The following is a 16,189-nucleotide window of genomic DNA, read 5'->3' on the forward strand; positions in this document are numbered from 1 at the left end:
TACTGTTTGTCTAAAATGTGTAAAGACAATAATATAGTTCTTTTCAAAGGTTCCCAGATTATTTTATACATTTCTTATGGAATCTGACATGAATGTAGTTACATAAAAAAAAAAAAAACATTTGTATTTAGGAAAATGATTGTATCCAGTGTGAATAAATAAACAATTCTTTATGCATTATTCCTTGCATTAAAACAAATTACAATTGCCCCTGCTGTGGATACATTCACAATTCTCAAGTAATAACAGATTCTAGTGCAATTCAAAACCTTGGACAGCTCTAAGAAATCACATGTGTAGTATTATCTCTTAGCCAGTACAGCAAACTCAGGTAGTAGCATCAAGGCAGTGGGCGATACATATTAAATGCATCCTGCAAAATATCCAAATACTACTTAGAGTTACAGGTTATGCCATACATTTGCATTATTTATGCTCAATTCAGTACTGAACTTATCTAAATTTCATTACCTCCCTTTGAACATCTTTCCTGTTGGTTATGTACTAATTCCAGGCCTAATACTTACATGAATTATGCATTTTGATAGCTATTGTATTCAGAATGCAGTTTCTGTAACTTCTCTTTAATTGTGAGCCTGCTTTTATAGTCTATGTGAATAAAGTTTATTTTCAAATATGCCAAATTATCCAGTTTTGTTAACAAAAAAAAAAATGCCAAAGTCATTGCATACTAAACTGCATCCTTCACACAATATATTTTTCTCATCTGCTTCCTTCTCTCGATGTACTTAGGCTCTTTCACATTTAATGCAGTTTCTGCTGAGCTCTCTTCTTGAGTAGGGAAATAAATTAAATGAGAAAAAATAATAATAATCGGAGTGATTAAATCCACTGATGTTAAAATTCACATTCACATGAACCTAGAAAGCATTAGACCATCTACAGATAATAGTACAACTACTAACTATAGAAATCCTCCCTAACTTTAAAATGAAGAGTTAGCATGGGGCCAGTGAAATCATTTTGAGTTGTAATCATACTAATATAAGAAACAGGTTTCAGACAAATTCAGTTCCATTATACTCCTTGTGTTACACCCATTCTCCCTTTTAAATAATTGTACAGGCTTCTCTCATTTCTTAGTCTCTGTTTCCTCTCTCATCTCTACATCTATCTCTTTCTCTCTTTCCCTTCATCTCTCTGCCATTTTCACTGTTTCTGTCATTCTAGCCTACCATTCTGTATTGAATTAACAGTGCAAGTCTCACTTACCTTCAACCCATATCTCCTTTAGGTATCTTCTGCATCAAATGGAGGAAAAATCAAGGCAATTTTGACAGGAGAAGCTTGTGATGCTGGAACAGTAAGGCCTTAGTGCTTGAAGCATAATGCTAATGGTGTAGGCAGGGCAGGAAAATGATTATCCATCGAAAGAGTCATTAATTTTTCCTTGTTTCAGCTTGCCACCCCCCTCCCCAACAAGCACACACCTCCACCACACACTCAAATACATACTGTATCTTGACGAGGAAAAAGCATGTCAGTGTATTCCTCATGATGTCAGTAGCTGTCCTTCCTTCCATCCCCCCATCCCCAGGCACAAGTCCCATTGCATGCTGCCTCCTGCATAAAACAATGAATGAGCCAATTATTGCAGAGTGGAGTGTGTTTTTCCAAGAGGAGGAGAGAAAATTTAATCACCGGTGCATATTTAACTGAAGTGAATCCAGTGTCATCTCTGCAGAGCTGTACATGGTTACACTATTACTTCTATATATCACATTCTCTTGTAATACGTTATTTCCAGTTTGGTGATTTTCTCCAGAAAAGCAACAAAATAGCAATTGAAACTGCACTAATTCCATCTTGCAGACTGCTATTTTACTAACTAGAGTTAACAGCATTTATTCTATAAACAGATGCAAGGTAGTAAGCATTCAGTTCATTGCTGTTATGCAAAGTACGATTTTTATTGGTAACATTTTCTATAAACAGCATTAATAACGTAGGATGCTCATAGGAGGCAGTACAAATCAGGAGTATTTCATATACTACTGCAATGTCCGTTTTTCAAAGATAGCAGTTGGTGACTGAAATCTCCCAGTTACAAAGGAAGAAGTCCCAAAGTTGCAGACACAGCATGTTTCAGCCCCTTCATAGAGAAGAAAAAAATCTTGCAGCTGGCGGAATGAAGTAGTGAAAGAAGGTTTATCACTTTACCTTACAGAAACTCACAGTGTAACACAGGAAACTTCTTAATAGCAGCCAAGGCTAACTTCTCTCAGATGACATCTCAAAAATATATTTTCCCAAAGAGCACAAGGTAGGATTTTCCTAGTTGGCAGTATAAGGCAGAATTCTCCTATTTGGCAGGTAACATACGTATAGAACTTGTAGTACAGAAATCTCCCAGCCTGTATAGCAGGTTCTACTGCATACAAGTGCAATGAATGATTATCCTAGCTGTCAGTATAAAATTTCCTCCGTCTGATAATGCCAAATAAGAGTTTCCAGTTGACAGTGCAGGATAGGATTCAGTGAACTGACAACACAGTGATAGATTCTACTGAATGACGTGACAAGCTGTATTTCCTCAGCTGTTTATTTAGCGCAGGATTGTTTTAGCTGTAACTGCAAAGACAGACTGTGACAATCTCTTGACTCCTGTAGTTACCATCGTAGATGTACCTCCCATTTTGCTGTATTAGAACATTTTCACTCACATTACAGCTGTATGATTATTCCAGTAACGGTGCAAGTCATAACCGTGTTTTTATCCAAGTCACACAGGGCTTTCCCAGACTAGAATACAATACAAAATTTCTCCAGCTAACATTACGATGTGGCAGGTGATGCAAATATGTTACGTCTCCTGCTGACAGCAGAGACTAAATTCCTGCTGCTGGGCACTGGGATGTGCAATTCTTCCTAGTTCCCCTAGTTGGCAGCACAGGACAGGATTCCTCCAGCTTGCAATACACAGTACAAACTAATCCTGTCACATTGAGGTACCCTCAAACCACAATGAAGTCTTTGAGCATTCCCTAGATATCAAAAAGTGATTTGGCCCTCACCATATAAAGATAAACAATTAACAGAAATAAATAATAAAGAGCTTCTACAGCACTGTTCAGAACCCTTTCTCCCAAACAACCTCATATGTTTGAAATTGTTTAGATACTAATTAGTACATTATTATCTTACAGTTAATTTACATTAAATGTATAGATTTATTAACTGTTATACTCTTGCATTTAAGGGCAGCCCACAGAAAACAATAGTGAATTGTTAAGTAAACAATATTTTTAGCACTGATTATCCCTGATCTGAAATAAGCTTTTATTCCAGAAATGCTAAACTATAGTATTAATTTTATTTTAAATTATTATATTTTATCTATCAACGATGTCCAACTCAGTCAAGACAATTTTCAGCAAACTTGATAGTAATAATAATAATAATAATAATAATAATAATAATAATAATAATAATAATAATAATAATAAATAATGATAATAATTATAAAAATATTAATACTTGTTTGTTAACCAGGTAGGCTCACTGGACATACAGTCCCTTTACAGGTTCAGCCCAGGAGCAATATCTGGTTAAGTGACTTGCTAAAGGTGATTCAGTAGGTATGGGGACTGAGAGTATCCAGCACTGCATCCCAGAAAGAACAACTCACAGACTTAACCCTTGTGCAAATTGCAAGATTTAAAGGGTAATATAATAATATATATTTACACACACACACACACACACACACACACACACATATATATATATATATATATATATATATATATATATATATATATACATATATATATATATATATTAAGAGAGAGAGAAAGCGATAGCTATACTTTTGTTTTAACAATTGTTGAAATGCCAAATTGCTAAATAACGTGACAAGAAGGTTGCAAGATGAGAATGCCAAGGGTACAAAGTGTTAAGGGGCACTATTGCCAGATGTTGATGAATGCCAGTACTATATTTGTAGTCATGGCTGAAGCACTGACAAAAGTTTATGTGTGGTATTATAACTGTAGGCACTGTTTTTTTTTTTTTTTTACATTTAATAAAATTAGTGGTTTGCTATATCTTCAGTGCAGATGAGCTTTATTGTAGTGGCCTCAACTTAGAGATGATTGGGGAAATGCAGAGGGCACCAGATCATCCCTGATGTGAGGCATTCCATATTGGGGGTTAGTATAATGATTAAGGTATTTAATTCAAAGACACAAGGTACAAGGTTTAATATTTACCTGTAAGGGAAATTTGACAGGCTTAAAATGGCTCACAGGGGCTGCTAGCCTGGTCCTAGGACAAATCTATAACATAGACACAGATCTCTGCATAAGATCCTATAAGATTCAGAGTAGAGGGACAGTGTTTTGTGCCTTTCCTGGTAGCTCAGGATCTTTTGCCTAGTAATCTTTCTGTTAGGAATGTTTCAATTGCCTAATATGCGTAGATAGGTACATCCCACAAAGGGCATTACACTGCATGATAAGTATAACTAGGGCAGCATACAAGGGCATGATGACCTATTTTGCCCTTAATGGAATGCCTTTAGGTATTAGCTTTGCTAGACAGAATGATTTTCTGATTATTGCAGCTACATGAATGTCACAAGAGAAGGATTAGCTGCATAGCATTTTGATATAAAAAGCTCTTTCTCAAATAAGACAATGCCACACTTCTTTGCAGTTAACTTTAGCTCTTTTCCAGTTCACCATTTATTTACAAGAGTGAGTTCCTACTGTGATGAGATGCTATTGGGTGGGATATGGCAAAAACAGTTTGCACTTTGCAGTAGTCTGTGAACTCAGTTAACCAAATTCCTAATTTCTGGTATGGAGATCATATAAGCAGATGCTGAAAAAAGGGGTCCGAGAACAAAGCCATGGGGGAAACTACTAGTTGCTCCTACTTACAGATCAGGTGCCTTCCTCTCTGATATTGCAGGTTCTGTGTTTTAGCTAGTTTGCTATCCACCTCAGCACACAAGGATCAGTGTTTAAGGCACCTAGCTTATTAATGATACCAGCATGAGGAATAGTATGACATGTTTTGGCCAGATCCAGATAAGCTGTGTGGACAGAACAACCATTGTCTAAAGCCTGAGTGACTTTCTGAAAGATGTTGACTAAGTTAATGATACAAGATCTTCCTCTGACACATCCAGACTACTGCAGATCTAGCAGAGAGTTTTCATATTGTAGTTAATAAGGTAATTTATGATGGATTCCATGCTTCTGCAAAATCAGACTAGTCATGTTAATAAGTCTATGATTCCTGCAGTCAACGGTAGGTCTACATTCATCAGTACAGCAGCTTTCCATACCAGAGACATATCCTGTGTGTAGCTTTATATTGCACAGTCTAGGGAGGGTTCAATAAAGGCATGTTTAGCACTGGTTATAAGATATCCATGTAAGTTATGTGGCTCTAAGTAAGTAGTATTTTTGACCTTCAAAATTACCTTCAGCATATGTTCCTCTGTGCTTTTTAGAGATGCAAAAAATATTGAAACTGGTGGAGAAAGGCTAATTGACTCGTGATTAAAGATTGCGCCACATTTGTCTGCTAGTATATTTGCTCTATCAGTTGTATCAGAGTAGGCTGTGCCATTAAGGATTAGTTCTGAACACTGATGAGTGTTGTTACATTCATTTGTAATTTAGCAAAAGAATGACTTATGGATAATCTTTCTTTCAGAGGCTAATTTAAGCTCATGATTTCCTCCTCTCTAACCCTGATAAAAGATTTTACCTACTTGCTGGTAGTTTTGTGTGATATTTGACATGATGAATTTTAGATGTATTGCATGATTTAATAATTTTTGTATGCATTTTTATAGAGTTTATATTTGTAGACCACCATGATGGTTTTGTAAACTTCTCATGATGTTTGATGTAGTTGGGATGGTCATATCTGGACACTTTTTACAAATGCATAGAACTCACTGATATATATAACAGGTGTGTCACAGCTGGATCCAGTGATGTTACAAGTGAAAGTCAATAATAAGTTTAATAAGGTTTGTCCATATGAAGTTGTTTAAGTGCAGAACCCAGGTACAGGGGGAGTGTTTATAAGTGCAGAACCCAGGTACAGGGGGAGTGTTTATATGTGGAGAACCCAGGTACAGGGGGAGTGCTTATAAGTGCAGAACACAGGTACAGGGGGCGTGTTTATAAGTGCAGAACCCAGGTACAGGGGGAGTGTTTATAAGTGCAGAACCCAGGTACAGGGGGAGTGTTTATAAGTGCAGAACCCAGGTGCAGGGGGAGTATTTATAAGTGCAGAACCCAGGTACAGGGGGAGTGTTTATAAGTGCAGAACCCAGGTACAGGGGGAGTGTTTATAAGTGCAGAACCCGGGTACAGGGGGAGTGTTTATAAGTGCAGAACCCAGGTACAGGGGGAGTGTTTATTAGTGCAGAACCCAGGTATAGGGGGAGTGGTGAACCCAGGCACAGGGGGAGTGTTGAACCCAGGTACAGGGGGAGTGTTGAACCCAGACACAGGGGGAGTGTTGAACCCAGGCACAGGGGAAGTGTTGCCTAAGTGCAGAACCCAAGTACAGGGGGAGTGATGTCTAAGTGCAGACCCCAAGTGCAGCAGTGTGTGTTGTCTAAATGCAGAACCCGGGTACAGGGTGTGTGTTGTTTTTACACTTAAACGAAGTCTCAGTTGCTACATAGACAAGGATGTGTACAAGGTGCAGGAAAGCACGTGGGATCAAGTGCTTGGAGATTGCCTATGTCCTTGTTTATGAGATCCATAATAATATGCTTCATGAATTTACAGATCAAACTTGTCAAGTTGATGGGGCTATAGTTTCGCGGGTCAGTAGGGGCACCATCTTTGTGGAAAGGGATGAAGATGGCAGTTCTCCACTCTGCTGGAATGAAGCCTGTACTTAGGCTGTGGTTGAATAGGGTGTTCAATGTCCAAGCTAGTTCTTGCTGGAGATGGTGCAGAATACATCCTGGGACACTATTAGATCCCATGGAGGCTGTGCTCTTTGCCTTGGATAGGGCTTATAACACTTGATCTACGGAGATATGAGGTGTGGGACAATTATCAGGGATGTTGAAAGGGCCTTTGGAGGGACAAGGGGCTCAAGTTTGTGCATGGCAAATGTACATAATTGTACAACATAGACATACACATAGAGATGCATATGGCATGATTATTTAGAATAATTATTTGAACAAGATATAGCTTCAGTTTCAAAGGTAATACTGTCTGTTACTTACTATGGGTGTATATTGAAACTACAAGCTGTCCTGCCATTTGCAACAAACCAATAGTGTATATTTCATTATGATGTAATTAGATGGTGTGCTACTTAACCGTGATCTGTAAAGTAAGTCCAGCTGTATGGTTTTTATGTGTTCTGAAGTTGTAGCTCGAATAGATTGTAATTTCTGCTTTTTCATGTGGAATCGTGCTTCTACCTGCTGGATACAACTTTCGATAAGGCTTTCTCTCATATTCATACCTCTCAACTTCTCAGAGCAAGAAATCTGGACAAAGTCTGACACAATGGGGGGACAAGGCCCAAAAATAGGGACACATATCTTATAAACTTAGAAAGTTGCTAGAACAACAGAATTTGTGTTAGCATGCATTTCCTGAATGATATGAAGTCTGAATCTCAAATGCATGTCGTTATTTATTTGTCAAAAAAACACAGTTTTTAGGAGGAATAGATCAAATATATGAGGCAAAAATCTGGGCATTCTGCACAAATCTGTAAAGTTGAGAGGTCTGCTCATAGTACTAGGTTGAATCTAATTAAAATTACATAATTTAAGGCTGAATTGTCTAAAATGGCACCAGGATATAGGATTAATGTTTTTATGAAGCTAATACTTCAGGATAGGACATTTCCCAAAGTGACAGCAGAACACAGAAGGAAAGGAAACACAAACTAATACTCTCCCAATTTGTTGTGTAAGGCAGGATTCCTCCAAAAGCTAATGTATGTTAGGACTAGATGACAGAACTCATTCGTGCAATTGTACAAAATGATGTCAGTGAGGTACAGCAATCTTGAGGTATATTCCAACAGAAAAAATGTTAAGTTGAAGTTTTACTTGTAGGTAGATGAAGAGGTTGTTAAAGTGTCATAATACTTTCCCAAAACAGTTTTTACTCATTGTTTTATTTAATATAAAAATAAAGACATCAAACAAAAATAAAAAAAGTGGCAACTTCCATGATAAAGACAAAATTATCACGACTTACTCAGAATAAAGAACAAAAAGGAAAATGTTTTATTTCCCATTCCTACAAAAGCATCTAAGCTCAATGTATAATCCTCAAATGCAATAAAACTTTCCACTGTTTTGCATCACGCTCCATTTATGATTTCAACTTCCTCCTGATTTCTTCTGAAACCACTGATTGATATTAATTAATCCTTCACATAATGGCGATAGACAGATACAGACAAGCCTGAAGTCTGCTCTGCAAACATGCTTAGCTATCTGTGTGAATAAATGCCAGGTTGACTGGTTTGCTTCTAGGTTGCAAGACAGTATTATAAAAAGACACACTGGGCTGGATTCAGAAAGAACTAAAATGTGAGAATTACCAGCTGTGGCAAAAACTGATGATTAATGTGATCACAAAAACTCTGATTCAGATACCATTAGCCGCACTGAGGACAAAAAAAAAAAAAAACTAATTATTGGTTGCTTTGCATATGTCTGAATCTGTGGTGATAACTACAATTGACATCATATGCCACTCCCTAGAATTCCTCATTAACAATGGAGTAAGCTGTGGAGGCAGCTTAATGCAGTGCTTCTACAGACTTCATTGAGTCACTGCAGTAGAGCTGTCTGTAAATTGGAAAGGGGCACTGTTCAGTGGAAAAAATGGCCATGTTAAGGCTTACCACTGGCAGCAGACATTCCTGAAACCCAGGGATTAAGTATATAGTTAAATGAAGTGTAAAGTGTCTTCATGCAAAACATATATTGGTTTATGCTGCCTTGCAAACTGGAAAGAGACAAACAGCAGTGAGTGCAAACATAATGTTTCCACTTGAGAGATGAGTCTTGCTGACATGGCAATTTACGCACGTAACAGCACAATGGTCTGTGCGCTGCTGTATCACATTTCACTGCCACATTAATTACACCTTTCGCTACACAGACACACACCTGCATACTCAGCCAGATACAGTGTACTTATTGTATGTGTAGCCACACAGCTGGGGTTGGTATAGCCATTTGTCATGTCATAAATGCTTACATACACAGCAGCATATTAACCTACTTTAACATAAATGAGGAGTCTTGCGCACACACACACAAATCTATGGATGCAGACTTGTATCAGTATAGATGAAGGTATGTTAGAACAAAGTCTGTACAGCCATTATATCTTTAAGACTTAGTTGTACAGCTTGTACATATCTAATACAGATAGATATAATCAAGTCCCCGATCATATCCACCTTATTATGTGCTCATGACATGACCTCGAGAGCGAAGCTTGAAAGGTGAATCTTGGTATCCATGACAAGAACACATAATAAAGGGTTATGATTGGGGAGTCCAACTATAATTCATTATACTCCATGAGGTTTTTTATGTTCCATGTACTACCAGTCATAGGGAAAAAAGTGTAGAAGCTTAAGGTTTTACTGACTTTTGCGAGTGAAGACAGTAGGTTCTCAAATTGTGTCACACAGAGTTTCCCTGTCACCACAGAAAACTCAGTGAACTTGTCTTATATATATGAATAAAATAACAAGTAGAAAGGTCTCTCTCATAAACACACACACACAAAAAAAAATCTCATAGTCAAAAGTAACAAAATTCCTGGCAAACCAGAGATGCTGCTGTGTGTAATATGTTCATAGGTTCATAGGCTCATTGGTGTGTACTAGGCTAATGGCCCTGGAGCCTTTACAAACCTAGCCCATAAGATTACCCTGGCATTGTGGCACCTGACATTAGTTCCCAGTTCCTCTGTTGAGTACAGCCACTAGAGTGATCCCCGGGGTGAATTTTCTATTTCCCATCCACTCATCAAGATTTCTCTTGAAGAGGGCCAGTGATGTGCTCTGTTTGACATGTATGGGAAGTCTATTTCATAGCATGGGCAGTCTCTGGGTTATGAACCTGTCCCTCCAGCATGTTCTGTTGATTGTGGTAATGAGGTTGAGATCTCTGGAGTGTGTGGTGCGGAAGGATTGAGATTTCTTTAGATGCGGCATTTCTAGTAGAGCTGGGTCAGACATGGCTTTGTAAGTCAAGCAGAGATTGCCTCTAAGTATGCTATATGAGACAGAATAGTTGGAGTTTTTTGAGTCTGTCCATATAGGACAACTGTTTAAGGCCCAGTATCATCTCTGTGAGGTACTTTTGCAGCCTGTCCAGTATTTGCAGGTGTCTAGTGAGGTACATGCCAAATGGGGCATTGTACTCGATGATTGGCCTAATGAGGGAAGAGTAGAGGGAGACAATGACCTCTTTCTTCCTGGATGCAAAACCCTTAGTAATGACATTTGTCACATAGAAGGACTTTCTGACCACAGTGGCAATGTGGTGGCCAAAAGAGAGTTTATGTCAACCTGTGTTCCCAGATCTCTTATAACTGTGTTCAGTGGACTACCATTGATGTGGTAATTCATGGGAACAAAGTTTTTCCTAAAGGTGATGAAGACACATTTTTTGGCATTGAGCTTAAGGCCATGGTTCTGACACCAGTCGTTGGTCTCAGTGAGGCCTTTCTGCAGGATGTCGACATCGCTTGGGGAGTTAATAATAGCTCCCAACTTGCAATTGTCTGTGAACGTTATCAGCTGGAGTCCCTTTGTGTTGGCCTGGACTTCAGAGAAGTAGATGCCAAACAGGAGAGGACCCAGCACTGAACCCTGTGGTACTCCACTCGTGACTGGTTGGCAGTCTGACTTGGAGTCAATTACTTTCACACACTGTGGGTTCTATCTGTGAGCCAGTTTGCAGCCCACCTAGTGATATAGGGGTTGATGCCTAGCTTAGTGAGTTTTTTCTATGATTCCTAAGTGGGGAATGGTATCAAAAGCATTTGCCAGATCAAGGTAGGCTGAATGAACCATCTTGCCCTCATCCACAGCTCTGGTGACTGATTTAAAGAAGTCAACCAGGTTGAGCAGGCATGATCTAACCTTCATAAAACCAAACTGTGTGGGATCCAGAGTTTGGAGATTCCCTATATCCTTGTTTATTAGGTCCATGATGATGCATTCCATAGCTCTGCATGTCAGACTCATCAGGCTAATGTTGCGATAGGTCCCAGGGTCTGTAGTCTCTCTTCCTATGTGGAGAGGGATGATTGTAGTAGTGCGCAATTCGGTAGGGACAAAGCCTGAGGTGAGGCTGTGATTGAACAGGGCACACAGGTGTGGTGCCAGTTCACTCTGTAGTTTATGTAGAACACAGCCAGGGATATTGTCAGGTCCCATAGAAGCTGTATTCTTGGCCTTGAACAATGCTGTCTTAACCTGTGCAGCAGTAATACTGGGTGCCTGGCAATCTACTGGTACTGTGATTGGTCCTTTTGGGGGGGGGGGTAAAGTTGGCACTGAATCTATCGGCCAGTATATTGGCAACATCTGTTGGCTCGGTATAGGAGGAACCATTGTGCAGTAGCTCAGACCAAATCTGGGTATTGCAGTGGAGATTCTTTACATAACTATAGAAGGGCTTGTGGTTGTCTTTACTATCTGCTGCAATTCTGTTTTCATGGCTAGCTTTAGAAGATTTGATGAGGGATCTCAACTTTTACATAACTATAGAAGGACTTGAGGTTGTCTTTACTATCTGCTGCAATTCTGTTTTCATGGCTAGCTTTAGAAGATTTGATGAGGGATCTCAACTTTTTGTTGAGGCTGATAAGGGAGTTTTTCCAGTCTTGGGACTTCATCTTATTCTGCATTAGTTTCTTCCTTCTGCTGTAGTGTTTGTTTATGGTAGGGGACCACCAGATTGGCTTCCTATTATTGGAGGTGAGCATCTTGGTTCTATTGGGTATGGCAAGATCCATGCATTTGTGTACGTGTTCATACTGTGCATTGGTGTATGATTCGGCGGTCATGCAACTATTCTCCATTTGCATGGGTGCCGTGAAGTTAGCCACCTCTGTATTTAGGAGCACAAAGTTAGCTTTGGAGAAGTTTTTCATGGTGGTTATCTTTGCAGGGGGGGGGGCAGGGATGTGGATTTCCAAGATGATTAGTTTGTGGTCGGATCTAACCAGGGATGAGTTGACTACTGGTGTAAAGCGATGGTCTCCCATGTTAGTAATGACCATGTCAAGGATGTTGCTCCCTCTAGTGTGGTTAAGAACGAGCTGGTCCAGGGCATTGGAATTAAGGAAGTCTAGGAAACATTGGGCAAGTGTATTGGTACATGAGTAGTTTACCCAGTTAATGGAGGGGTAGTTGAAGTCACCCAGTATGACAGTGTTAGGTTGGACCCTAATATTCTCCAGGGTGCTTAAGAACATGGAGTGTGAGTCTTGGGACATGGTTGGGGACCTATAGCAGTCTACGACCTGAATCGCTGTCTTACCCATTATTAGCTGCACCTGAAGTATCTCTGATGCATTATGTTGGGCTACCAGTCTGGAGGTGTGTGCATCCTTTATGAATATGGAAACACCTCCGCCTCTGAAGCTTTGGTCCAAGTCCTGGGGCCGAAAGGTGTGGAATGAGTTATATCTTGGTAGTGCAAGGGTGCTTTCTGCTGCTTTGAGCCAGGTCTCTGCTACAGCACAAATGTCAATGTTCTCTATTTTAAAGAGTGCTTTGAGCAAGTTCATTTTGAGATTTAGACTTCTAGCATTGAGCAGCATGACCCTCAGATTGCATTTGATTGTAGCTGTTATGGTGGTAATTTGGTCTTTGGAACACAGCCTAAAAAAGGCACTATACGGGTGGCAAGAGCCTTGACCTGTATTCAGAAGCCCAGGGGTGACAGATGCAGGCCATCTCTGGCAAAGCATCGAGGTCTGTCAATCATGTCATCCCAGGCAGACAGATACTGGATCCCCCTTGAATGACACCATAAATGTAGTTAATTGTTGAAATCAATCATTTTCTGCTTGTTCTGTGGTATCATTCTTGGAGATGGTAGGATGCTACGATGGGCTAGGGTCATACCCACCTAGGCTATATAATCCGAGAGCTCCTCCATGTCTTTTTTCACATAGTCCAGGTAGGTATGTCTCAGGTCATTCACACCCACATGTACAATGACAGAGTCATATTTCTACCTATTTTTGAGGGACCTGAGTGCATGCATTATGTGATGGATCCTGACACCTGACAGGCAGCTGACTGTTACCTTCTCCTTACTCAACCTAGTGAGTGGGATATCAGTGTGCCACACTATTGAGTCACCTATGAATAGTGTGTTGGGCATGCTGTTTTACCTTAGGGGTTGTTGAGTTGGCGCACTATTTAGGAGAGTTATGTGCCTCATGATTAGTGTTGGGTTGTGGTGGTCAAGCGCGTTTTTGCCTTGGAGGCCTCTGCTGTTTGGGTAAGTTTTTATTGAGAGCCTCTACAAAGGTGGGTGCGTGATTTGTGTTTTTATGTGAAGGCAATGCTGGTGTTTGTTCAGGAGGCCTATGTGTTTCATGTGGTGTGGTGCACATGTTTACCTTCTCCTCTTGCCCAGCTATTCTGGTCTTGGCTGGAGAGTGCGTGGCTTCGATTTTGGATATATAAGAGCATCTCTTGCAAATCTGAGTGTTGGGAGGTAAGAGGAGAGGGTTGCCAGTGTACATGAGGCAGTTGCTACATTGCCTCTGGATGCCCAAGTTCACCAGGTTAATAGGAAAAAGCACAGGGAACTGATCTTTAGAAATGCCTGTAGGGGTGGGCATTAATAATAAGTACTGGAGCTGTTTTCTTGTAGAACGTTTAGTGCTGGCAGCGCTTTTGTGTGCTACAATAATTGCTACAAGAAGTCTGGTAAAGTGCTAGACTAATAAGCTAGTTAAAGAGCAGGAGAGCATAGCATTAGCTTTAAACCTCCTTTGTCTGAAGCCCATGGAAAATATGCAAATTAGTCCTTAATGACATACAAGTGTTTCAGCCAGATGGCGTCTGAATGCCCTTGACTTTATATTGTTGTACAAGTCTTTATTAAGGCACTTAAGCTAGTAAAGCCAAACCCACAAACAGCAGACATGTCATGTTTCACACAGGTTTGGTGTTATCCACTGAATTTATAATGCTTCTATAAAAACAGTGTGGTTAGGGAATTAGTTCATCTCATTCATATTTCTACAAAATATAAAATTATCAGGATTTTAGCACTACACAAAACTGTCTTACACAATCTGACAGAATCTTTTAGGATGCTTTAAGAATCAAAAACCTTGTGTGCCCTAATACACAAGTGCTGTAACCATTTACCAACATAAATGCAAGGATGATGATGATGATATCCAAAGATGGTGCATTCATCAGTGCAGAGATAACTAATTATTCTGGCACCCATTGTTGTCTGCCAACCTAGCATTCTTTCGAACTTTAAGTTAAGGAGCAAATAAATAAATAAGTAACCACTTCCTATATTTCAAACTGTAGCAAACTGCTTGCTATATCTGTAACAAGCAGCTGCTACAGCTTATGCCACACATAGAGCACTAAAACACTTAATTTCAGATGGCAAATGCTGTACTGGCATTCATTTCTGAATGCAGATAATGCACTTAAGACTGATTGGGATCTGCAATTGCACCCCCTAATACTTTGAGCCAAGGCAGGCTGCCTTTTTGCTCACTCTACCTACATTTCTATCCAATGAGTTTGTGACCTTTTCATAGTGGAGAGAGTTGTATGCTCCATGACCTTAAAGCCATGTTTTCTGAACTTTGTGCATCTTCCTAGGATTTTGAACTTGTCACGAAGGAGAACTGTGATCCTTAAAGCTGTTATTTACAGCCTTGATCACTCCTGAGATCATTGTCTTGTAAATACTGAGAATTGTGTATGTCCCTTTTATCTTTATCACTATTTTGTCTGGAGATCTGTACTTCTGGATGAGTTACTCTAAGCAGCTTGCTGTTGGTGGATCTGAAATTCAGCAATCCAATATTCAATCCCCCCAAGATAGCCCATTTAAAACAAATCAGAGATCCTTGTCTGGAAAGTGATAATGTGATATATCCAGGCTTGGCAGTAAGATTCACAAATATGCACTTGATGGCCGGGTAATCACATAGCCCAGCCAGACTCTAACAATAAAGAGGTATGTAGAGCCACCATGTGGGATTACCATCCCCAAGGCAAGGTGTTTAGTTCAGCTGGAAGTGGAATACTAGTCATTTGATAAGTAGAACTGGCGATGACTAATTTGGACTAATCCCATCATTTAAAGCTGTCTGTTGGGCATAGGATGTCACCTCAATGAAGTGGACGGAGGAGCAGCTTGCATGGGAATTTGAAACAGTTATCTGAATTGAACTGGTACTATATCTGCAACAAATTGTTAGTTTGAACACCACCTCAGATCTCCCTTAAAAAGAGGCCATTTGTGCAGTGGGACTAACCTGGTCAACAAAGTATAAATAGAAGCAAAACAAATTGGTTATGGAACTACAGTCAAGAGCTGACACTCAAATGAGACCCATGGTGAATGTGGGGTACTCACAATCCTCTAACTATATGATATCGAGTAAATAAAAAGACTTGCCTTGATGCAACTATGAGATGCAGAAAGGAAAACTCTCTGCTGTTTGTGCATATGTACCTGATAGTATTTGGAGAATTAGGTTATATCTTTTGGACACCATGGGTGTGGTACCTGACAATGTGCCACCCATTAACTCTGTATTTCTTTTGAGAGACTCCAGTGTTCTAGGAGGGAGTAATGGAGGGAGCTGGTACACAGTGACCAGGAGGAACAACCTGCCTGATCCAAACTCTTGAAATACATTGTTCTTTGACTTCTTTGGCAATCATAAATTGCCCATAACAAACTCCAAGTGTAAACAGAAGAACTTGCATAACTGTACGTTTTACCTGTGCACCTGTGGCAAAGGTTGATTAAAAAATTTGATGCAGGGTTATCAAACCTGAGGGCATATGTTCTGGACACTCAAGTCAAGAGATGGGCTGAGCTGTCAGCTGATCATCATTTTTGATCAATGGGGTTTGGCATGCAAGACATTAGCTTGACATACCTTCAGAGTCCAAA

The 16,189-nt window shown here is 39.8% G+C and overlaps 1 protein-coding gene across 3 annotated transcripts in view; it reads right to left on the reverse strand.

Moving 5' to 3' along the window:
* Positions 1-16,189, reverse strand: part of LINGO2 (leucine rich repeat and Ig domain containing 2) — a 6,800,733-nt gene that overhangs the window by 141,501 nt on the left and 6,643,043 nt on the right. The window contains exon 1 of one of the 3 annotated variants that reach the window (XM_044061898.1): positions 1,234-2,850. The exons of the other annotated variants lie outside the window; for them this stretch is intronic. The gene's annotated coding sequence lies outside the window, so the exon portion shown is untranslated. Of the gene's footprint in view, positions 1-1,233; positions 2,851-16,189 lie in introns of those variants that run through there. 3 annotated transcript variants of the gene reach the window in all.

The sequence above is a fragment of the Protopterus annectens genome, chromosome 2.part0, assembly GCF_019279795.1.
Source record: "Protopterus annectens isolate FY-2018-M chromosome 2.part0, PAN1.0, whole genome shotgun sequence".
Lineage (NCBI taxonomy): Eukaryota > Metazoa > Chordata > Ceratodontiformes > Protopteridae > Protopterus > Protopterus annectens.